General features: G+C 45.6%; 1 pseudogene; it reads left to right on the top strand.

Annotated features, from left to right (window-relative positions):
* Nucleotides 1-24425, top strand: part of LOC148507450 (NXPE family member 3-like) — a 59914-nt pseudogene extending 35489 nt beyond the window's left edge.
* The last annotated feature ends 369 nt before the right edge of the window (nt 24426-24794 follow it).

Raw genomic sequence — 24794 nt, 5'->3', positions numbered from 1 at the left:
TGTTTGAATGCAGAAGGGACAGTGCCAGATGAAAGGGAGAGATTGTGGAGGTGGGCAAGATGGAAACAGGCAGAGGGAGAAAGGTAGCGGAGGAGTGAGGAAGGGATAGGGTCAAGGGCGGAGGACAGGAGGAGAGTAATGCTGAGGGTCTGGTGGGATATGATGTCCTGGCGTATGGAGTCAATTTTAGATGTAAAGTAGGTGGCAGGTCAAAGGCAGAGACTGAGGAGGGGAGGTGAGGAGGGGGTGGGCAAAGGAGGGAGTTGAAAGTGGCAAAGAGACGCTGGGGATTTGAGGACTGGGAGGAGATGAGGTTTTTGAAATATGACTGTTTAGAGAGGGAAAGCGCAGCACTGTAGGATGAGAGCATACATCTGAAATGGAGAAAATCTGCCTTAGAGCGTGAGTGTCTCCACTGTCGCTCAGCAGTTCGTGATCACTTTTGCAGGTATCTGGTACATTTGGAATGCCAGGGTTGAGGTTTGGATCTACGGCGGTGAGTCAAGAGCAGCAGTAAGGGAGGCATTGTACAGGGAAGTGGCTTTCTCAGGGCAGGAGAGAGAAAGGATAGGGGAGAGAAGTGAGTCAAGCAGGGAGGAACAAGAAACAGTATCAATAGCCTCAATGGTACGTCAAGTAGAGGAGGGGAAGGTAAAAGGGATAAGTTATAAGAGAGATGGTGATGGTCAGAGAGGGGGAATGGGGAATTTTTCAAGGCCTTGAAAAAGCCTTGGGTGAAACGGCCGTCGGCAGAGCTGTGGCCGATGTCTCTGTTATAAATGATATGAAGTTAGTCTAATTCCCCTAAAAGGACTTGAAATTAATGAAAATTTATATAATGTGTTAGTGCTAATATAGAAGCTCCTGGTGCCTGTCCCAATTAGTTGGAACCAAGCGGTGCAAAGAGAGCGCAACGCATGGTTACCATAGAGAAGAAACATGCTGACTGACCTAGAGGTGCCAGTGCCTGTTAGATTAGCTGTGACCGTGCGGTGTGGATAATAGCACACGGAAAGATCAGCATAGAGCAGAAACATGCTGACTGACCTAGAGGTGCCGGTGCCTGTTAGATTAGCTGTGACTGTGCGGTGTGGATAATAGCACATGGAAAGGTCAGCAGAGTAAGGGCGGCAGGAGGAGAATATATATAATGTGTACACTATCGCCGTCAGCCCCTGTTTAATGTTGGAAACATTGGGGTTCAAATTAAAACTCTGCAGATAACAGATATAGGCAGCACATATGTAGCCGAATAGCTACAAAGAGTTAATACTCACAAAGTTGAAAACTAACAGTTCACGATCATGAAAACGTCCCTGAGATTCCGATACTGAATATGGGGAATACTCCCCTGCCCTGGAAATATATATATATATAATAACACCAGTTAGAATATATGTGAATGTGTATAAACACCACGGTCTTGGTGAATACAGACTGGGAAATATATAATAGCAGCAGGTTTATAATAGACACTACTGATTTATAACTGTGGATTAATACTAGTGGTTATTTAAACATATAGATTAAAGACGGAGTCCGGACAACTTGGGGTCCACCAGGGTCTGGAACTGCATTTTCTGAGAATTACCTGACACCACTGTATATACGAGGGATAAGAAATATCCTGTGAAACATCTGATATGAAATGTTAACAGTTACCAGTAATGGGCCGTACACACGGGATGATCAGACGACGATCCATTGTTTGGTCATTGGAGGGGGCTATAAAAAGGACCATATAAACGATCAAATGATATCGTTATCATTTGTATCGTCCTTTTTGTCTGACAGTGTGTATGCATCATAAGATTAGCACTGTACGAAACAGAGACATTCCACAGATATGGGAAAAGAGTGACATCTAGTGGTGACAGAGGAATATAACATGTGAATATACAGTATGTGCAATATCTTTGAAACATTGTATAAAATCATTACAAACCTGATACTAAGTAATTGAGCCATCTTTCCCACACATTCATGCATAATCAGACCAGGGAGCACTGAATATACAGAAGGATAAAAAGACACTGAGATTCATATAAGCAGAGTAGAGCTACTGAGCATTTATAGTTATAATTGTAAGGAAGAACAACTAAACACAGGAGCCACAGCATTGAAACAAATATTTTATTTCTACGAGCACAATTATCTTCTCTTTATTCACATTCTATATTTATTTCACCTAATTATGATATGTAGGAGATATCTTTTTAATGCATACCAATAAGGATTTATTATTTTAAGTCATTTGTTGATCCTAGTGCACCCTAAGGAATACTCTACTTTCTCTAGTCATTATTGAGATTAATTTGGGGGACCGGGATGAATAGAGTGTAGCGATAGTGTGGGCTACAGTGCTAGGAGAGGAACCTGTAGGAGTTGGGCAGGGAGGGAGTTTAATGAGGTGTGGATGAAGGTGGGGTACAGTGAGAGGGAGAGATTAGCAGTGGGTAGTAGGACCATAGTGGGGTAGAAAAGAATGAAAGTGGAGTAATGGGAGAAGAGGGGGAGGAAGGCAGACAGAGGAGGGGAGATAAGGGGAGGAGGAGTTGGAGGAGTTTATTATTGAGTGGAATAAATGTGGAGATTCAGGTCCGTATTCAATTGCCGGTGAAAGTCCCGGACTTTTCGCATTCCGGAGTTTTCACCGTCATCGCCAGTTTGGCCAGCAGAAAAGAATCTCGCTCGTCACCGTGATTCGCCCTATTCAATTGCAAAGGACGCGAGAATGCATCACGGCAAAACTGAAATTGGCGAAAAGTCCTGTCAGATTTGGGGTGAAATCAGCCTGGCACCTCTCAAAAGATGCAATGATATGGGGGATCACTATGGATACCCCCCGATTAGCCCTGCTGAAGTTATTTGGGGTGCTTTAATGCTCTCAATTGGTGCTTTTTAGCGTCTTTGCACAAGTGGTGAAGAATAGCATTTATCAGGGGTTTTTTTTAGGAAAATAAGTAGTCCCAGCAAATTTGGGGTACTTGAAAATGGGTGCAAGCATGGTTAAAATTAGCTAAAGTTCGTTTATAAAAAACCTTAAAAAACGCACCTTCAGCAAGCACCTGAAACAAAAAATCAGCTTGGGCATACTTGGGGGACCCCCTGGAGTGGATGTCGCTAGTTTTTAAGTTTGTCCCCCAACTTTGTTTTTGTTTTTTTTTGCCCCCAAAATAAAAGTACTTTTCTGGGGTCATCTAAATTATTATTTTTTTTTTTACCTTTTTGGATGCAGTTTACCTTTGCGGGACTGTCTGCAGGGGTGTTCCCGCAACTTTGCACCCCAAACCCCCAATTCTGCACTTTTTTCCGCCTCCATTCAGAGGCGAATCTTGTCCGCTGGTTTGAAGGCGCAGACTTTTCGCTCTGGCATAAACTCTTTACAATTGAATACAGGGAAAAGTTCTCACCAGGCGAAATTACGTCACCAGTGAGAACTTTTTGCCGGCTTTTCGCCAGCAATTGAATATTGTCCTCAATGGGTTATTAGCATCAAAACATTGGCTGGCCGGTGTATGATAAGGGAGGCCCAATTTTGTTACCCAGTCAGCTTAGACAATAAGATGGCGGCAATCCTCCAAACCTTAACTACTGTAGCAGCCGCATACCAGGCTTAGCAAGCCCTTATGCTAGCAGTCACTGAGGCCCAGGGGGAGAGCAATAAACTGCTGTGGGCAGAGCTTGGTCAGCTGTGAATGGATGAATGCAGGCCTGCTGTGATACAGAAGATGACACCAGTATATGATGTTGAGGCATTTCTGTTGTCCAGCAAACTTGGCTAAAATGGCCAATAAAAGAGTGGGTGGCGTAATTGGCTCCTTATATGATGGGCTAAGCCCAACTAGCGTATGTGGATATGCCCGAAGCTCAGACGGCAAATTATCAGCAGCTAAAAGTTGTTTTTCTGGCATGGGTAGGGGAGACAAGGTCCACAACGCGTGCTCTGCTAGCCGATCGGGCAAAGTTAACTCAGAGTTGGTTAGAGCCCAAATGAAACACGCCGGACAGGATCCTAGAACTCCTGGCAATTGACCAACGTGTGAGGGACCTAAAGCAGGAGCTACAAAGACGGGTTCTGCAGAGCTATCCACAGTCATTTGAGGATCTTCTGGCAGCCATTGACTGATATTATGCCCTGGGTAATTTGGCCCAGACAGCAGAGAAGGTTGTCTGGCCGATATTCAGAAAAGAGTCATCACAAGATGTTGGTACAGAGTGCTGGGTGACCCCAGAAAGATGCTTTAAGTGTAGCAAAATGGGGCACTTTCATAGGAATTGCCCAAATAGGCAGGAACCAATGGATTGTTCAGCAATGGGGCCCCATATTCCCTGTCTTTGACTTTGTCCTCATCCCAGGATAGCCCTGAGCAACAGGCAGTGTTGGCCTTGATGGATTCAGATAGTGAAGTCACCCTGGTGCCAAGTGCTCTGATTCCAGAAGGACTGGTGGATCGGCTGCTGGCACTAAAGGTCCTCTGTGTCCACGAGGGCACTGAGGAATATGACCATGTCTGTCTCCACGTAACCATCAGGGGACAAATGGTGCAAGTGATAGCTGCATTAGCACCAAGGTTGCCGTATCCCCTTATTCTGGGGCAAGACTTTCCCCTGTTCTGGGAAAGATTATACTGGACCAGATCGGTGTGTACATGCCGGCAACTGAATTGCCGGCCGGACATCTGACCACACATGATCCTATTGCTTACATTCCAGAACTGGAGGGAGAAATCAGAAAGCTGCAAGCAGACCAATGAAAGGATTGTGCATTGTACGAATGCCTAAAAAAATGTAATGGAAATTAATGGAGTATGGGAGGCTGAGGGACTGGATAAAAGACAACCATACTTTAGAATAGTAGGGTAGAAGTGGTTCAAAGGAAATTAGTTAAACAGCTCTTGATGCCATGGGTACATGTTGCTTTGATATTGGCAGTGGCCCATGTACACCCCGAGGGAGGGCATTTGGGAGAGAAGCAAACTCCCAAATGGGTACTCCAGAGATTTTACTGGCCAGGCATCTGCATGGCAGTTAGGAGATACTGCCAAGTTTGCACAGTCTACCAACAGAGCTTACCTAGACCTAATTATGGAGTTCCCCAGGTACCCATTTCTATAGTCCCAGATTCAAAAGTAAAGTAACACTTAAAGGGGGCACAGGGGCAAAAAAAGAGGGGATCTGAGGCCTAAGCCTCCATATGCTCCTACAATCCAGGTGACAAGGAGTTTGAGCAGGTGCCCACACAAAACGGTAAATGGTGTGCACATGTGCCAGGCGCAAGTGAAGTGATAGGGTTCTGTAGGCTCTTCCATCCTCAACCCCTTCCTCAACAGATTACAGAATGATGTGCTGGGAAAATCAAAACGGGGGCTTCCTAAAATAATGTTGATGCCCACTCACAGAAGTTTGCACTGCATAGGGAAGCTGAGTTGCCAAAGTTGGCAAAGCTATGTGAGAGGTAGGTGGGAAGAGGAGAATCCTTTTCAGTAAAAGGGTCTGCTTCACCAAGCATGGCGAAGCTTATGGGAAGGGTATAAAGAACATGACTCATTCCCTGGAACAAAGAGTAGACAGGGGTAAAGATGTTTGAAAAAGAGGTGAGGAGAAAACTTCTTAGGGCGCGTTACCCAGCTGCCCTTAATTTAGTCAATATTCTACGAATTTCACCACAATTCAAAAGAAACAATACATAACACAGAGATACGAAATAGACAAAAATTACGGCGCTAAATGGGTGTGGCATTGATACATCCCTTTAGTGTAGAAGCTGTAGTCTTATAGAGGATGCAATCAACTGGAATCTTTTGTCTTCTTAATGGAGTCTCAAGATTTGATAGTTGCTTGGTTACAGCATGCAGAAAGACATTAAAGAGATAGAAGAACGAATGTGTAGTAATATCTTGAAACCACCAATAGAAAGTCAATTGTGCAAAGTGGGATATCCTATATGTCAAATAATATATTATAGCGTACCCCACTCACATCACATGTGGCAGGAAAACACGTAATAAAGGCATCTTTAATGTGGAATTTCTCCTTAATTGGTTTGGCGTACCCAACTCACTTCTTGTTTTTGTAGATAAAAATGCATAAAGGTATCTTTAATCCTTCTGACCAATGTATCATAAGGAAATATACATGATTTTTCCTGATGGATTTAAATCTTTTCAACTATGAAATGCTGAACAGGGGTAAAGATGATGTTGTTCCCTGCTGGATACCTTTAAACCACAGCTGCACCACATCAGTTTGATTGCTGTTTGTGTGTATGTGTGTTTGTGTGTGTGATTGTGTGTGTGAAGTATAAAGGATTGTGGGATTCAGGGGGAAGGTGCTCCTGATGCTGAATTAGTTGGCCAGGTGATAGAGAGCTGGTAATGTTAGCTTTGTGTTAGGGAGCCATACGCTGTTTGGGAAATGTGATGATATAAGACACTTGATAAAGGTCCCCAGAGCAAAACGCATTGACACCAGGAGTGTGAGTAGCTTTGTCGAACCTGCTGGATCATCATTTGCAATTTTACCTTTTTACTTATTTTTTTTAAATTTGTTTTTGATTAGTGGATTTGTTTTATGACCACAAATACAATTTGGGTTTTGACTGTTTTTCCTGTGGACTTTTTTTTATCCTTGTTTGGACTCTTGTGTTTTGTATATTTGTTTTTAATAAATATTTTGGATCATATGGTCACTGCCACACTTTGTTGGAGAGCAAAAGACAGGGGAGATCCACACATGAGCCTGGAGCTTACACAAAGAAACCTTGATAGGAGTCACATTCATCCTAACACTGTGAGTGTTTAGTACGCATCTATTCCCAGTCAACCTGTTAAAGACCCTTTTTGTGTATTTCATCCATATGCATGCTGTGAGTTTGGGGTACGCTTCTTTTCCCTATTGCCAAAAGACACCTATATGTGTTTGAAATTACTACGCTAAAGAGTGAGTGGGGTACGCTTACCTGTTTCTGAATAGAAGGATTCTATGTATTACTATAAAGAAACCTTCATACAAGTCCTCTTACAAAGTGTGAGTGGGATCTGCTTCTTTTTTAAATCAAAAGGAGTTATTACAACGTTTGCTACCCTTTTAAGACTGGAACGTACTACACATTAGTTCTTTTTGTTTCTGCTTGTTCCTTTATTATGTTTGCATGCTGATGAGCAAAATAAAGAAATCATCAACAAACAGAGACAGAAAAAATCCCTATGAAAAATTGTCTCCGTAATGAGTTCTGTATACACATGAGACTTCTACCTGGCAATAATAAGGAAAGTGTTGTATAGTGTCTTAATGCTTGTTAATATTTGTTTATACCTATCACCATACTTCATTAATAGCGCCCTGAGATATAAATGGTTTCATATATTGGCATTGTTTTGTTTCAATAACCTTGGGCTACCTGTCAATAATTGTAGTTTACAAGTCTTCATGACGGTAAATTATAACATATTGAGAACATACTATGGTGTTTTTAAATATTTTTTATTTAGTTTCCCTTTATTTCCTGTTAGATTCTTTAAGGAGAATGTTATTATATTGGGAATATATTGTAGTGCTGAGTAACTGATATCACCAATAGAACATACAGTAGTGCATATTTCCTTTCTACCACTAGATGTCACTAAAATACATCGTTCTAGTTCTATGTACTGGACATTTTCTGATTATACGCCAATATTTTAAATAATCAGGTAAAATTTTTCTAATGGTTTCTAATTCAGTTTCCATTCATTTCTGTCACCTTTTGAACATGACAGAAATATAAAGTGCAATAAATTTATAATAGCGTATATTAGGTGAAATGTTGCGAGTTTGCAGCGTCGTGTGGTCTTCTTCCACGGTACTTAACATGATGACTGATGTTAGAATATGCCTCGCTCCAGAATATGGCGCAGAGTTGCGAAACTGGTTGACCGGACGGCAAGATGTACAGACGCGGAAATGTTTTTGTTGTGGTTTTTTTTTCAATAACACTGACCATACAGCAAATTGAACAGCTAAATGCCTGGACGTTTTCATCAGTCTAGTTTTTTAATTGTCACAGAGTCTTTTTTTGATTGTTGTGCTGGTTTTGGACCTATCCATCCCCCTTCTTCCAATCCGTATTTTCGATAAAGACGTGATTTTAATGTTTAATCAATGAATTATATGCTAATTAGGGATGTGCAGGCTCGGATAGGTTCGAATTTGCACACCAAGTTCGGATTTTTCCCTCCAAAAATCGGGTCTCAGAAAGAGGCAAAACGTCATCATTCCTGGACAAAAGTCCATGGAAGATGATGTTTATCCATGAAAGATGACGTTTTGCCTCTTTCTGAGACCTGATTTTTGGAGGGAAAAATCCGAACTCGGCGTGCAAATTCGAACCTATCCGAGCCTGCACATCCCTATATGCTAAGGAGATTTTGTATTAGTTAGTTGCTGCTAATATGATTTTGATGGAGTTTGAGAAATATCTTTATATGCAATTTAATAAATGAGAGCTAAAGCTGGAATCGTTAACTTTCCCTACTACAAGGTCCCCCTACCTTCCCCTCCCCATCCCCTGTGACAATACCTCCCTCTCCCTCTGGCTGTCAAACTCAATTCTCCCCTCTCCTCAATCCCCCCGTCAGGGCCGGATTATAGGCGGGGCGTTAGGGGCGGTCGTCCTGGGGCCCCCACACACAGGGTGCCCCCACTCTGTCCCCACACATGCCACTGTACAAACACAGTGGAGAACAGCATTCAGTTGTCTCCGCTCCTCTCCGGCGGCTCAGCTGTTCCTTAAACAGCAGCCGCCGAGGAGCTTCAATAGTCAAAGCCAGCCACTGAAAATCTTCCCTATGTGCTGCAGCCTCGGCTCGGACAGTCAGTCTCGCGAGAGTTTGACTGTCAGAAGCTGAGGCTGCTGCATAGAGAAGATTCTCAGTGCCAGTGACTCGTTACCCTAAGCCTTCCCCCGTGATACAGCTCAGGCTCAGCGGTGCAGGTACCGTGAGCTGAGCTACAGAGCTAACAGGCAGGTAGCCCATAATATATATATCTATACAATATATATATAACTATATATACACATATCCTGTGTATATATATATATATATATATATATATATATATATCTATACAATATATATAACTATATATACACATATCCTGTGTATATATATATATATATATATATATATATGTGTGTGTGTGTGTTCATTACATTTGCCTTAAAATGTCAAATTGTGTATATATATATATATATATATATATACATACACACAGTATATATATATATATATAATCTGAATATACTGCGCATTTATATATACATACACACACAGTATATATGTGTATGTGTGTGTGTGTATGTGTGTATATATATATATATATATATATATATACACACATACACACACACACACACATATATATGGTACTTCCGTATCTTTGAGGCCCCCTGCAGGAGCCGCTGGTTACGCTACTTACGTATCTTCACTAGTCAGTGAAGATACGCAAGTAGCGTAAAATATCAGCCAGTGTCATTGGGCCCCTTGCTGGCTCGCTTCGCTCGCCACATGGATGTATTCCCCCTCCATGCTCACTTGGATGGTAGGGAATGACTTTGGACACTGGCTGATATCTACGCTACTTACGTATCTTCACTGACTAGTGAAGATACGTAAGTAGCGTAACCAGCGGCTCCTGCAGGGGGCCTCAAAGATACGGAAGTACCATATATATAATATATATATATATATATATTATATATATATATATATATACACACACACATACACACACCATTTGGGGTTTGGACTACATATGTAGCAGCAGTTTCATGGGGGCCCCCACAAGCTTGTTGCCCAGGGGCCCCCACAGACCTTAATCCGGCCCTGCCCCCCGTTCCCTTAGAGCATGGGTGGGGAACCTTTTTTCTGCCGAGGGCCATTTTGAGATATATATATATATAACATTATTTGTGGGCCCGGTGCATGAAACTCCTTCTCCGTGTGACATCACACGGGTGCGGGGCCACAATCGCTGGTGATTACAGCAATGCCCGGAGCATCCTGAGGATGCTCCAGGGAGCTGTAACAGCAGCGGTGTGACTGTCTGAAGCATCCTAAAGACGCTCCAGGTGGCACTGCTGCATAGATTCTGACTGCAGGCAGTGGCGTAACTACAGAGGGTTCAGGGGGTGCGCTTGCTATGGGGCCCGGCGGCTTAGGGGGCCCGTCAGCCCAGCAAGCATCCCCCTGCACCCTCTGTAGTCTGTAGCTGGTGCAACTGGAAACGCTAAAGACACCTCTGATCGCTTCAGAGGCCAGCGTTCCCAGAGATGCAGTGTGCGGGTGTGCGGGTGACGTGATGACGTCACCCGCATCACCTGACATGTGAGGAGCCTGTCGGATCTAATTAGATCCTCTCAGCGGCATGCACAGATGCCGGAGTGGCAAGCGCTGACATTCGTGGAGACTGGTAAGTACTACAAAGCGGAGGGGGTACAGCATAAGCGGCATTACCTGGGGGCTCAGCATAAGGGGCAATAGCAGGGGCACAGCATAAGGGGCATTGCCTGGGGGCCAGGCATAAGGGGCATTACCGGAGGCTCACCATAAGGGGCAATAGCAGGGGCATAGCATAAGTGTCATTACCTGGGGGCCCAGCATAAGGGGCATTACCGGAGGCTCAGCATAAGGGGCATTACCGGAGGCTCAGCATAAGGGGCACTAGCAGGGGCATAGCATAAGTGGCATTATCAGGGGGCACAGCATAGGGGCATTACAGGGGGCACTGCATAATTGGCAATATATGAGGGGTACTACCGGTGGCACTGCATAAGGGGCTTTAATCCAGGGGGCATTGTATAAGAGGAACTACTACAGGGTTAATGCATAATGAGCACAACTACAGGGGCACTGTACAGGTAGACCTATGGGGGCCCCGAGGAAATTTTGCTATGGGGCCCCCATACCTCTGGTTACACCCCTGGCTGCAGGGTGTCATTCTAGACACCTGCTAGTCAGATGAGGCTAGCAGAAATAAGCTGGCTACTCCCTCTGGCTGGAGCGTATTATAATGAGGTTGAGCTGCAAGCAACTATTTTACATTTATTTGGACGATTTAGAGCACTGAAATGATGCATTGACATATATATATATATTCACAAATACCCTTATCTTGCACTGAAACCAAAATAAAAGAAAAGAGAATGAGCAGCACCTCAAATCAGAATCCCTGTTAGTGGGCCCCAAAGACATACGACCCAATTATATAGATTTGAGGGCGCTAGAAGCACAACCAAACATAAATAATGTCTCTTTATCATGAAACTGACAGAATGAATTTCTTCCTCTAGTGTCTTTTGATTCTTAAGTGCTAGTATCTTCCTGTATCAATTCAGGAGGTATCCCTTAAATGGATAAACTGGAGCATCCTGGAAGTAGACCCTCTAAGGCAGGAATGGGGAATCTCAGGCCCAGGGGCCAAGGGGACATATAAGGCCCAAGGAACCATTTGGTCTTGATTGGTTGCTATGGGCAACATCTCTTCTAAAACTCACTTCCAAAAACTCTCACTTTAGTAAATTTACCCCCTACTGTTCATTGACTCGCACAACTAATTACAGCCAAGAATTAAGGCCAACCAGGATAGAAAGAGTCAAAATATTCCCCTGCTAACCCCTATATAGAATTTGTTTTAATGTCTTGTCATTTCCAATTATACCTCTGACACATTTCAATCTGTTTAATCAATCAGCTTTGTCACTGCCAAGATTATCCCCGGCAAGGTTCCTCCAATCAATGTCACCTCCAGTAACAGCTCATTGGGTAAGTTTCCTGTAGGTCAGAGATTTTCAACCTTTTCAACTCGAAGCACACTACACAAGATTATAAAATTGCCAAGGCACACTATCCGGCTATGCAGTGTGTGTGACCAATAAAAAAAACTTAAAACATTGGCTCCCACATAAAAAAATATACACACTACATTGGCCTCCACAGGAACAAAACACACTACATTGGCCTCCACAGGAACAAAACACACTACATTGGCCTCCACAGGAACAAAACACACTACATTGGCCTCCACAGGAACAAAACACACTACATTGGCCTCCTCAGGCATAAAACACACTACATTGGCCTCCTCAGGAATAAAACACACTACATTGGCCTCCTCAGGAATAAAACACACTACATTGGCCTCCACAGGAATAAAACACACTACATTGGCCTCCACAGGAACAAAACACACTACATTGGCCTCCTCAGGAATAAAACACACTACATTGGCCTCCTCAGGAATAAAACACACCACATTGGCCTCCACAGGAATAAAACACACTACATTGGCCTCCACAGGAATAAAACACACTACTTTGGCCTCCACAGGAATAAAACGCACTACTTTGGCCTCCTCAGGAATAAAACGCACTACATTGGCCTCCTCAGGAATAAAACGCACTACATTGGCCTCCTCAGGAATAAAACGCACTACATTGGCCTCCTCAGGAATAAAACGCACTACATTGGCCTCCTCAGGAATAAAACGCACTACATTGGCCTCCTCAGGAATAAAACACACCTCTCCGGAGTGTGCTGAGCTGACCACCACTACACACTTGACAACCGCTCATGGCACACTAGTGATTGAAAAACGCTGCTGTAGGGCAATAGACGTCTGTTGTCTCCAGGGGTGTGTCTATGACTGGAGCAGGGCGAGTGGTGTTCTCTGGCCCCTGGGTCAAGGGGAGCACAAGGTCTGATCAAGTTGAGGCCAGCACTAGGGACCCAGCCAGTGTAGTAACCTTGGGGTGATTGTTGAACATTTCCCTTCATGGTCTCTATACAAGTGACTGTGATGGGACACTGTCTAGCCCAAATGGTGATGTTGTTGGAACATTCTTTAAATTGAATTGAGCTTCTTGGTCTCTCTTTCTCACTCAGCTCACTCTCTTGTAGAACTCGCCTCCAATCTCTCGGCCTGCAGACCTGGCCAGGAATCTACACAGCCTTCTGGCTTTTACTATGGTGACAAATGGACATCCTTTGTGTGTTTGGGGCGGCATTTTCCTGGGCCATCCGATGCTCTTGCCTGTCTCAAGGGGAAAGACATCCACATGTTTGGAGACTCCACACTGCGCCAGTGGTTTGAGTACTTGGAGAAGTTCATTCCCAGTAAGATTTGCATTTTGTGTTTTTTTTTTTTTGATTTGTTCAAAAATATATAAAAAATGTCTGAAGCACATTGAGGCCTGATTCACTACCGCACGCAACTGCAATCACGCATGCAATCAGCTGATTGTTGCGTACTGCACATGCGTGCGTGAGCTAGCCACTGCGATCAGGACTGTGATCGCCGTGACTATGCAGACCCACCGCGGAGTGATTCACAGGAAATGCCATTTGTCGGTGGTAACGGGGGGGGGGGGGGAAGTGGTTGGACAAACGCAGGTGTGCCAGTGCGTTTCAACATAGTTGCAGGGGTGAGGCCCTACGCAGCCTGAGTACTCATAGCCTGTGTGGAAGTCAGCATTTCCGAGTAAGGTCTGACCTTGTGCAATTTCATGAGGCTGCGATGGTACTCGATGTTACTGATGGTTTCGCAGTCTTGCTAAACATTATGGATGTGTAAGGTAAGGTGGGCATCCTTATGTAGTGCTGCGTATGGCATTGCGATCACAATGGATTAGCATACTATCACAGTTGAGCTGCGTACGTAATCGCAGAAACGCAGAAAAATGGGTGTGGTCACTTAAAAATGGGGCGTGTCAACATGACACACCCCTTTATTTTCACACTGAACATTCCTATCCATATGCACCTTAACCCCAGTAGGACCCCTTATACAGTACCCCCAGTATGCAGTTGTGGTCCCTCTTATGCAGGCCCATAGTAGTGCCCCTTATACAGTATCCCCAGTAGTGGTCCCCTTTATACAGCCCCAAATTAGTTCCCCTTACTCAGTACCCCCAGTAGTGGCCCCCCCAAATGCAGTGCCCCATGTAGTGTTCCCCCTTATGCAGTGCCCCCAATAGCAGTCCCCACAATGCAGTGCGCCCAGTAGCAGTATCCCCTTATGCAGTGCCCTTTATATGGTGCCCCCAGTAGTAGTTTCCCCCTATGCAGTGCCCTTTATATAGTGCCCCCAGCAGTAGTCCCCCCCATGCTGTTTTCCCAGTAGTGGTCCCCTTATGCAAGCACCCAGTAGTGATCCCCCCTATCCAGTGCCCCCTGTAGTGGCCCTTCCTATTATTGCCCCCAGTAGTGGTCCCCCGAGTGCAGTGCCTCTAGTAGTAGGCCCCTTTTATTATGCCCCCAGTGGTAGTTCCCCCCCCAAGTAGTAGTCCCCAGTAGAGGTTCCCACTCCCGATTAAGTGCCCCAAGTAGTAACCCCCCCCCAGTAGAGGTCCTCCCAATAATGGTGCCCCCAGTAGTAGCCACCCCTCCCCCGTTGTGCCCCCACCATGAGTAGAGGTCCCCCCAGTAGTAGCCACCCCCCTCCCCCGTTGTGCCCCCAGTAGTGCAGATAGGTTAAAAAAAAATATATATATATATATATATAAAAATATACTTACCTGAATCCACGCTGCTGCTGCTCCGGTCCGCGACGCCGCTTCCACCGCCGCCCGCCAGTCCTCCCGGGCTGGCGCGCTCAGCATTATGGGACAGACGTCATGATGTCATGACGTCTGTCCCATTACCCACTGCAGTGGGTGCTGCAGCAGTCAATGAGAGTCTATCTGACTCTCATTGGCTGCTGTTTAACACACGCATGTGTGTTAACACAGATGCGTGTGTTATGCACAGCCTGAGCCCACCTCCTAGCGCTATTGGGCAAGCCCTCAGGGGGACGGAATGGGCTCAGCTGTGCAGCACAGGACTGGCGCTGGAAGCCTAGCGCCGGTCCTGTGTAAATGTGTAGCGCTGACCGCACTCACTGCGGTCGGCGCTACACTGGCTAACTAGGGCGGGCGGGCGGGCCGGTACCGTGGCCGGCGGCGCCCCCCACGCCGCCGGTCCAACGGCGCCCAGGGCACGCACCCCGCTCGCCCTGCCCTAGTTACGCCACTGTTTAAAAGGTGCCTTAAACAATTATCTACAACATCCATGCGCTGTTGCCACTCAGAACTGAAGACAGACTTACTGAATATGCCTGCAGAGGGCGCAATGCCTCTTTATTTATTCTGAATCCCTTAAAAAACAACTGGAAGATTAAAGTGTACTATTTTTATGTAACAAATATGAACATGTGTGTCTAGCTGCAGTGGCTTCTGATTTTACTTTCAGGGGAATCTATAATTGTGCATATGTGCAGGATCACGTGCACATATTAACAAGATGTTTGTGATAAAAGCAGAGGAAAAGTTATAAATGGGAGCTATGTGTGACTTATACCCCTTTTACACCGGAGCTAAAACCCGGGTTTTTGAAGGGTTAACCCGGGCAGTTCCCTGGTGTAAAAGGGGAGAGAGTTGGATCGCCGGGTCGAGTGACCCGGCAATCCAACCCAGGTAACTAGCAGGGTTTAACCCGGGCGTAGCCCGTGACACCCTGCTGTGAGAACAGCGCACTCCGGGTCACGATGACCTGGAGTGCACTGCTAGCCGGCCGATTGGTCCGGCTTCAGTGGCGCTTGGAGATGACGTCATCTCCAAGCGACCACTTTCACTCCGCTAAAGCCGTGTCTATGCAGACCCGACTGCGGTGTGAGCGGCGCTGACTCGGGAATATCCCAAGTCGGCGCCGGCAAAATTCCGGATCTGATCCGGATAGGAACTTTGGGCCTGATTCAGACCCACTCCCAAGCGGCTGTCCGCTCGCAAGTGGGTCGATGGTGTGCACTGAGCATGCGCATGACGGAGGGAGCTCCGTCGTGCGCATGCGCCAGACGCGACGAGCGAAGGAAAGTCCTTCGCTCGTTGTGTCTGATCAAAGGGGGCGTGCTGTCGATGTTGATTGACAGCACGCCCCCTTTGGTAGGCGTGCCGGGGGCGTGCCTCCCTGACGGGGGCGCTCCCACGGGAACACCTCCCGTCAGAAGCCGGCCCACTGACATCACTAGTGATGTCAGTGGGAGTGATTTTGGCTCTGATAGAGCCAAAATCACTCCGGAGCTTGCGGTTGAAAACCTCAACCGCAGGCTCCGGCTCGCAGTTTCGATGGTCGCGATGGCCAAGACCAACTTTTAGTGACATACACATAGGCAAACGCAGGGGGGGTTTCCGTCTGCCTGGAAACCCCCCTCCCCAGCCCACACCATGACCACAATAGAAATAGTAATATAATGGAATTTTACTAGTGCTGCATGTTCTTCTCAGTATCATAAATGAAATAAATAGCACCAGCTGTGGATCTTTTAACTTGTATCAGCCAGTAATAAATAACCTGTGCACCAATTAGGGGATTTGAAAAACATGCACTGTTAGGGATGCACTGCTATAGAGCCCAATATTTACATATATGTCCAGGACAGTGCTAGGTTCTTCTGCTGCTCCCAGACTCCCGGACTCCCGGACTTGCTCCCATGCTCTGGAATGGTGCCCACATCTAAAATAAATACATTCAGCTCAGGCAGGATGGCCCTACTGCCGCATTTAATGGCTTATTGTGATCACTGGTCCTGTATATGCTGGAATTATGACACACAATACACTTTGTATGACACATATTAAAGCTGGATAAGTGTTAATTATGCTCTCTTCATGGACTGGCCACACTCACTCTAAAATCAAGCATTTGGAAACCCCCCCTCTAGAAATCCTGCATTTGACATTGATACATAGGGTTTTACAGGGCTGACCTGGGATCAATGTGAACGGGGCTATCCCGAGAATAACCGGGGTGCAGTGTGAAAGGGGTCTGACCCGGGTCGCAGCCGAGTTGGATCCGTATTCAAAATCCCGGGTCGGAGCCGTGTTTGCAATGTGAAAGGAGTAGTACTTTACCTAGAGCCCTGTCATTTCATTCTCAATTTCTCTGTCAAATCCCATATACACCTCCCGCTCATTCAGAGGGTCTCATTCAGACCCGCTCGCGAGCGCTGTACGCTCGCAAGCGGGTCGATGGTGCCCAAATGCGCATGCGCACAATGGAGGCGCCTCCGTCGTGCGCATGCGCGAGACCTGAATAACGATGGGGTAGCCGTCGTTATGGGTCTCGCACCAAAGGAGGCGTGCTGTCGATGGTGAGTGACAGCACGCCCCCTTTGGTGGGCGTGCCGGGGGCGTGGCTGCCCAGACGGAGGCGTTCCCATGGGAACGCCTACCGTCTGGGCCCGGCCCCACTGACATCATTAGTGATGTCAGTGGGAGCGATTTTGGCTCTGATAGAGCCAAAATCACTCCAGGGCTTGCGGTCACCGACACCCTACCGCAAGGGTCTCGTCGCAAGCCCGATGGTCGCGATGGTCTTGACCATCGCGACTATCATCATGGACGCTCGCATAGCTGTGAGTGGTAACCCACAGCTATGCGAGGAGTCCAAAAGGCCGGACGGGAAAAAAAAAAACGCCCTGATTCAGAGCGGGCGTTCGTTCAGAGCGTCCGGCTCTGAATCAGGCCCAGAGTGTTATGCTCAATCTCCCTCTGGCTAGAGAATTATAATACAGCAGGCAACTATCGTTTTCAGGAGCCTAAATGGCCCCATGAATGGTAAGTTTACCTCCCACTTGTTTTTTTGGGGGGATGTGCATAGAGTGATAGATGAGAAGTCTTTTATTAGCCATCTAGAATTCCATTGTAGAAACTAGATCTATAATATAGATCATGAGATGTGGCTTCAGCCACAGTACACCATACTTGCCTACCCTCCAGAGTTGGTCGTGAGCCTCCCGAAAATCGTGTGCCACTTCCGGCCTCCCGGGAAGGCAGGCAATCCTCCCGCAAGCGGCCAACCCCTCCTGCCCCCCCACGATTACATCACGCCGAATCGCATCATTTTGGCCCCACCCCCTGCTTCACAATGCTGGGATTATCGGCATTGTGTAGCGGGGGTGGGGCCAAAATGATGCGAGCGTGTGGCCCTGCCCCCAGCTCCGTCCACAACAGCCACCCCTGCTCCCCAATTTTGCTGAACTGGCTGCCCTGCCAGAATGTCAGCATCTCTGCCACAAACCTGGATGAGAGGACATCAGGTCCATACTGTATGTTGCTCTTTTTCTGCATGCACATTTTTTGACCATTCCTGATTTCTTCTACTTTGGCATATTTGTCACACTTAACTGTTTCAGAGCTTCAAAGAAAATCTAATTATTGTTATTATTATCCTTTATTTTGATGGCACCACGAGGATTCCGCAGCACTTTGAACAACACAAGAGAATAGTGACTTACAGTACAAAACAATGCAGGACAAGGACAGGGTATATAAATATTTCAGCATCCGTGATCGTAACCTTGAAATAAGCAGCAGGGAGGCAGCAACCAAAGGTTAGGTGCCTTTGAAGAGAGTGATGATGCTTACCTGCGTAATATCTGTAACATTACGCACATCGGCTTAGCATAAGTAAGGGAAAAGAGATGAGGGCCCTGCTCATGACAGTTTACAATCTAGACGGGTGGGGCAGGCAGACAGACGTGACACAGATGGGGTAGACAAAGAGGAAAGAGCAAGCAGCAATGGGTTAGGAATCAGGATGAGAGCTGGAAGACTATGTTGAAGAATTGGGTCTTGAGAGCCCTTTTGAAGTTTTGCAGAGCGATGGAGAGTCTGATAGGGAGAGGGAGAGAGTTCCAGAGGTAGGGAGCAGCACGGGCAACATCTTGGAGTCCGAAGTGGGAGGAAGTAATCAGAGGTGGCATGCATATGTGGAGCAAAGCGGGTGGGAATGTGAAGGGGGATAAGGGTCAGAGATGTAAATGGGAGAGAATTGGGATGAGGGCTTTGTATGTGAGTGTCAGAAGCTTAAATAGGGGCTAGAGAAGATGGTTGTGCTGCCAATAGATAATGAAATTGTGGCAGGTGAGGTTATGTGGGAGGGCGGGAAGATGGTCAGCTCAGGCTTAGATGTGTTAAGTTTAAGTAAGTGCTGGGACATCCAGGATGAGATAGCAGAGAGACAGCTGGAGATACCAGTGAGGAGAGGTCAGGGGAGGAAAGGTAGATCTGAGTGGCATCAGCATAGAGATGATAATATTAGTTGACAAAGACACCCTGAGTAAACACACAATACAGTTTATAAATGATGGTTTCATTGCCTAAAAGGTCTCAACAAGCAGCACAGTATGCCGCAATCAAAACAAATTCTGGGAGAGATGAGAAAGAGAAAGTTATTCAAATATTTTAGACTGTAAAAGGGATACAAAGCCATTTCTAAGGCTCTGGTAGTCCAGTTAGACACAGTGAGAGCTTTTGGATAAAATTTACTAAGCGGCAGGTTCTAAACCCTGGCAGTTTGGTGGTGGTTTGATGGCGGGTTCTAAACCCCGGGGGTTTGGCGGCAGTTTCTAAATGGCAGCCCTGTTCTACTCTATTCTAACATTTGTTTTGACTGTGGTTTTGCAGTGTTTTTGCTATCCACAGGTTTACTAAGGCCAAAACCGCAGTCAAAACAAATTTTAGAATAGAATAGAACAGGGCTGCCATTTAGAAACCGCCGCCAAACCCCCGGGGTTTAGAACCCGCCGCTTAGTACATTTTGCCCATTATCTACAAATGGGGAAAACTTTTTACAGTGGTGAATCTTCCCAGGAGTGGCTGGCCTGCAAAATTCCTCCAAAAGCACATCGACGATTCAACCAGTACCCAGACAAACATCGAACTGCACACCTCGCTTGCCTCAGTTAATGCCAACAATCATGATTCTGCTGTAGGAAAAAGACTGGGCAAAAATGGTACCCATGGATGAGATGTAAGGTGAAAACCACTGCTTACCAAGAGAGACAAAAAGTTTGTGTCATATTTGCCAAAAAAAACCACCCCAACTTTGACAACCCCCAACACTTTTGGGCTAATGGGGCAGATGTATGAAGCTGTGGTAAGTGATAAAGTGCAGAGTGATAAACGACCAACCAATCCGCTCCCACCTGTCATTTTTCAAACACAGCTAGTAACATGACATTTGTGAGCTGATTGGTTGGCCGTTTATCACTCTGCACTTTATCACTTTCCAGAACTTCATACATCTGCCCCAATGTTCTGTGGACTGATGAGTCAAAAAATGTGACTTTTTGGAAGACATGGATAAGGCATAAAGCTAACACAGCATTCTACAATAAGAACATCGTACCAACAGTCACACATGCTGGTGGTAGTGTTATGGTGTGTGGATACTTTCCTGCTTCAGGACCTGAGTGACTTGCCATTACTGACAGAATCATGAATTCTGTTCTCTACCAGAAAGTTCTGAGGGATAATGTCTGGTCATCATTCTGTGATCTGGAGCTCAAGTGCAATTGGGTTATACATCAGGACAATGATCCAAAGCACAAGAGTGAGTGTATTTCTCAATAGAAATAAAATTAAGGTTTTGAAGTGGCCTATTCAAAGTCTTAACTTTAATACAATTGTGATGCTGAGGCAGGATCTTAAATGGACAGTTCCTGCTGGAAAACCCTTCAATAGGGCTGATTTAATATGTAATCCTGCATATAAGAGTGGGCCAAAAGTCCTCCACAGCAATGTGAAAGGCTGATCTCCAGTTACTGGAAGCCTTTAGTTGCAGTTGTTGCTGCTAGAAGGTGGTACAAACAGTTATTAAGTTTAGCGGGCCAATTTATTTTTCATATGGGTGATATATTGACTCAAGTTGTCTCTTATATTCAGTTTTGGGCCATTCCATGAAATGACCTATACTTGACACTATATAGTAAAAGAAAATCTCTAGCTGTGTATCTTTTGAGTTTCTAACATAGGTGGACAAGTTACATTATAGCTCTTTCTCATTGCTTTCTTAAAAAAAAAAAATAACATAGGCTCTTGATACAAAGATTTGAGAAGAATTATCAAGTAGAAGTTTCCTTTTTGTCCCGTACGTGACATGGAATAGGTCTTCTGTTTGAAGAACTGAAACAACTAAGTGTGACAAATAGGCAAAAACAGAAGGAATTAGGAAGGAGCAAAATATTTTTCACGCCAATGTAGCATACTGGGGTTGGGTATGGGATCCCAGCGGTCGGGATACCATTGGTCAGAATACCGACCGTGTCACCCCAACAGTGAGAATCCTGACTCCCTTAAGGTAATTACCCTAACCCTACCCCTCTCCCTACATTAACCCTCCCTCCCCGGTGCCTAAACCTATCCTCCCCTCCTAGTACCTAAACCTAACCTCCCCCTCCCTGCACCCTAAACATAACCCTCCCTCCTTAGTGCCTAACCCTAACCCTCCCCCTAGTGCAGTGTTGGCTAACCTTGACACTCCAGCTGTTGTGGAACTATATATTCCAGCATGCCCTGCCACAGTTTTAGCATGCCCTAATAGCAAAACTGTAGCAGTGCATGCTGGGTTATGTAGTTCCATAACAGCTGGAGTGTCAAGGTTAGCCAACACAGCCCTAGTGCCTAACCCTAACGCTTAAATGTAAACCTGCCCCTCCCCTAACCCCTGATACTCAGCTATGGGATTTTGACTGTCGGCATCCTGCACACCAGAATTCTGACTATGGCCCTCATTCAGAGCCGTATGCTCTGAGCAGAGCGCACGCTCTGAATGAGGGCCGGGCTCCATGAAAATGGAGCGTCCTCCTGGACGCTCGTATAGCTGTGGGTCACCACCCACAGGCTATACGAGCGTGCATTGTGATGGCCATCAAAATTGCGAGCCGGAGCCTGCGTTGAGGTTTTCAACCGCAAGCTCCGGAGTGATTTTGGCTCTATCAGAGCCAAAATCACTCCCACTGACATCACTAGTGATGTCAGTGGGCCGGCTTCTGACGGGAGGCGTTCCCGTGGGAACGCCCCCGTCAGGGAGGCACGCCCCCGACACGCCCACCAAAGGGGGCGTGCTGTCAATCAACATTGACAGCACGCCCCCTTTGATCGGACACAACGAGCGAAGGACTTTCCTTCGCTCGTCGCGTCTGGCGCATGCGCACGACGGAGCTCCCTCCGTCGTGCGCATGCTCAGTCCATAACATCGACCCACTTGCGAGCGGACAGCCGCTCGCGAGTGGGTCTGAATCAGGCCCTATGTCCCAGCAAACTGGTCTACCTGGAAGTTGCCTTATCGGCAAGTGGAGCGCACCTGGTAACTCTAGCGGGAATGAAATTAACAAGACACTTTGTAGTTAAAGTAAAGTATACCCTTTATTATTAAATCATCACACAAGATTAAAACAATTTACAGGCACTAAAGTTTCACCATACTACACCTTTCACACAGCCCTAGATAAAAAAAGAGCTTTAGTCACTGCCCACTGATGGTGCTGTCCTGGCTGCTAAGGCATGACCTTCTGCTATTCCATGAGCTTGGTAGGAACCTTCCCCTGGTTCTGGTATAGTTACAAAGTGTAATCAGCATGTCTTCCCAATCAACAGTCGCTGAAACCCCTAGTCAGTACTGGACAAGTGCAACACAAAGGTGAGATTGATGCTTTCTTCTATCATCTACCTGATTATCATAGTGTTTTGGCTACAGCAGGGAAGTTCTTAGATAGCTCATCTGTCTGAGATTGGTGACTTCTTCTCAGGGGGCTGCCCAGTATTCTCCCCCTCCAGTCCCCAAGTAACAGAAGCCATTCTGCCATTGTCATCTCTGGGCAATCTAGCTGGACCAGAAGATAAGAAACAACCACCTCCTTCAATGGAACATAAATTGCATTAAACCCCATGGCATCCTGAGACATGCCCAATTTAACCTCATGGTAATATTTTCCAGCTATTTTGTGGTCTGATCTGGAATTCTGGTGCAACTTATTGTGGTTGCTCTGGGGACTGCAAGTAGCTGTAGCTCCTTTAGGTGAAATGTAAATGATCTAGCGTTGTACAGAGGATCCACCTGGTGACATTTAAGAATTGTGAAAGTGTAACATATACAATACACAATATATTACATAGTCAGCACAACATCAGTACTGGAAAGATGGAATGCCTAGTGGGTTTAATTTCTATAATATGTTTTGCCCATCATACTGCTTTCACCACATTCCTTCCATTACTTAAATACATCCACAGTCTAGGAGGTATACTGTATTTACTAAAGTGTGAGTTTTTTTATTAGAAATGGACATGTTGCCCATAACAACCAATCAGATTCTACTTAACATTTAACTAACACCTTCTAGAAGATAACAGTTAGAATCTGACTGGTTGCAATGGGCAACATTTCCACTTCTGAAAACACTCACTTTAGTAAATATACCCCTAGATGTGGAGCAGGCAGCAATGTTCAGGCCTGGTCACGAGTGTGTGGCTCTGTTTCTAGTTCCTACTAGTGTGAGCATCCACCTGCAGCCCCATGTCAACTTATTTTGTGGGAGATATATCACTGTTAGCTTTTAAGTCAGATTCCATTGTACCCTGTGATCTAGTTTAGCCAGTGGACTATGACACATGACCTCCTGCTACTATTAATCCTCTAACGTAGACCATTTGGCTGGGAATCATATGTTGTTTTATGCAGGGTCTAACCTGTGATTTCTTCCAAAGAGTCTACATCAATTCTCCCTGAAGTTGGGAACCTTGGACACTTAATAACTTCTGTGGATTTCTACCTAGCTAAAATTATGTATCAGTATCTTGGCTACAAACTTGACATCTACAGATCCCATCACGGGGGTTTCTAGTGGCATAGTCCTCTGGGGTCAAGATGAACCTTCCCATGGGTAAGGGACCAACAATTTTAATACCTATGTCTTGGGGCCAAGTTAATTAGCTAAAATAGTGACTTTGGAAAGCACCACTTTAGAGAGGTACAATTTGATGGGCTAGCTCTATAATGCTCGAATGACAATAAATGTTTTACTTTTTTTCTTTAGGTCTCAAGAGGATAGACTTGCATGCTAATTACAAGTCGGGACCTCTGCTAGCAGTGGATGCTAATGTTGGTCTGGCCATGAGATGGAGGGCACATGGGATACCCCTGAGAACCTCCAAGACCATGGTCTCTGACCTACACTATGAGGCAGCCCACTTGGCTGGACTTGGTGGAGGACCTCATACTATTATTGTGATGACCCTATGGGCCCATTTCACCACCTATCCTGTGAGAGTCTATTTAGAAAGATTGGAAAAGGTCCGCCAGGCAATCACATCTTTGCTTTCCCGTAGCCCTCAGACCACGGTGATAATTAAATCGGCCAACACGGGTTACAAGTCAATTTATGGCAGCGACTGGTTGTCTCTTCAGTTGGACATCTTATTGAGGGAATACTTCAGGGGAATGGCTGTCACTATCCTGGATGCCTGGGACATGACCTCCTGCCACTACTATCCTGACAACATCCACCCAGGACCAGCAGTCATCAGGAATGAGGTGGACCTTATGTTGTCCTACATATGTCCACAATGAGGGACAGGACACTTCTCAGTTACAAGCCAACAAGTGCGGCATCCTGTGTTTTTGTATGTTGACCGTAGGATAACAACCAGATAATACATTATATTAATATTAGGACTGGCATCTTAGCAACATTTGGACTTTGAAGATTATTGAAGATCTCTTTTTCCAAAGGATTCAAATGAAATTATTTGGGATTAAATGCTTCTGAACTGTTTTTTAATCATTTTCATTGTATGGTTATGATGTATAGTACAGTTTTAATACTGTAAAAAAATGACTCAATAAAAAAAAATATAATAAATTAATAAGAGAGCGGTCATGCTATTATATCAACATACATATACAGCTTATATGATACAATATTTACTACTAGTTTGT

This window comes from Taudactylus pleione, unplaced genomic scaffold (genome assembly GCF_031769625.1).
Source record: "Taudactylus pleione unplaced genomic scaffold, aTauple2 ptg000393l, whole genome shotgun sequence".
Classification (NCBI taxonomy): domain Eukaryota; kingdom Metazoa; phylum Chordata; class Amphibia; order Anura; family Myobatrachidae; genus Taudactylus; species Taudactylus pleione.
The sequence above is the reverse complement of the archived record's forward strand: the minus strand, read 5'-3'. Positions and strand labels throughout refer to the sequence as shown.